Source organism: Arachis stenosperma, chromosome 1 (assembly GCF_014773155.1).
Source record: "Arachis stenosperma cultivar V10309 chromosome 1, arast.V10309.gnm1.PFL2, whole genome shotgun sequence".
Taxonomy (NCBI): domain Eukaryota; kingdom Viridiplantae; phylum Streptophyta; class Magnoliopsida; order Fabales; family Fabaceae; genus Arachis; species Arachis stenosperma.
In genome coordinates, this window is record NC_080377.1 from 57,801,690 (window position 1) to 57,802,911 (window position 1,222).

Below are 1,222 nucleotides of genomic sequence, written 5' to 3' on the forward strand. Positions count from 1 at the left end.
TCTTCTTTTCTATTCTCTTCTTTTTCATATGAGCAGGAGCAAGGACAAGGACATTCTTGTTGAAGCAGATCCTGAACCTGAAAGGACTCTGAAGAATAAGCTAAGAGAAGCTAAAGCACAACAATTCAGAGAAAACCTTACAGAGAATCTCAAAAAAGAAGGAGACATGGCCGAACCCAATAATAATGCAAGGAGGATGCTTGGTGATTATACTACACCTACTTCCAATTTTTATGGAAGAAGCATCTCAATCCCTGCCATTGGAGCAAACAATTTTGAGCTGAAGCCTCAACTAGTTGCTCTAATGCAACAGAACTGCAAGTTTTATGGACTTCCATCAGAAGATCCCTATAAGTTGTTAACTGAGTTCTTGCAGATCTGTGAGACTGTTAAGACTAATGGAGTAGATCCTGAAGTCTACAGGCTCATGCTTTTCCCTTTTGCTGTAAGAGACAGAGCTAGAACATGGTTGGACTCACAACCTAAAGATAGCCTAAACTCTTGGGATAAGCTGGTCACGGCCTTCTTGGCCAAGTTCTTTCATCCTCAAAAGCTGAGCAAGCTTAGAGTGGATGTTTAAACCTTCAAGCAAAAAGATGGTGAATCCCTCTATGAAGCTTGGGAAAGATACAAGCAGTTGACCAAAAAGTGTCCTTCTAACATGCTTTCAGAGTGGACTATTTTGGATATATTCTATGATGGTCTATCTGAGTTCTTTAAAATGTCACTGGACCATTCTGTAGGTGGATCCATTCACCTAAAGAAAATGCCTGCAGAAGCTCAAGAACTCATTGACATGGTTGCAAAAAACCAATTCATGTACACCTCTGAGAGGAATCCTGTGAGTAATGGGACGCCTCAGAGGAAGAGAGTTCTTGAAATTGATGCTCTGAATGCCAGATTGGCTCAGAATAAAATGTTGACTCAGAATGCTCTGAATGGATTGTAAAATGCATCCAACAGTACTAAAGAAGCATCTTCTAAAGAAGAAGCTTATGATCCTGAGAACCCTGCAATGGCAGAGGTGAATTACATGGGTGAAGCCTATAGAAACACCTATAATCCCTCATGGAGAAATGATCCAAATTTCTCATGGAAGGATCAACAAAAGCCTCAACAAGGCTTTAATAATGGTGGAAGAAACATGTTTAGCAATAGCAAGCCTTTTCCATCATCTTCTCAGCAACAAACAGAAAAATCTGAGCAGAGCCCCTCTAGCTTA

General features: G+C 40.4%; 1 non-coding gene across 1 annotated transcript; it reads right to left on the reverse strand.

Moving 5' to 3' along the window:
* Window positions 1-559: 559 nt before the first annotated feature.
* LOC130950131 (small nucleolar RNA R71) lies at window positions 560-667 on the reverse strand. The gene has a single exon (XR_009073527.1). It is a non-coding gene; the product is annotated as a small nucleolar RNA R71 (small nucleolar RNA).
* Between the last annotated feature and the right edge of the window lie 555 nt (window positions 668-1,222).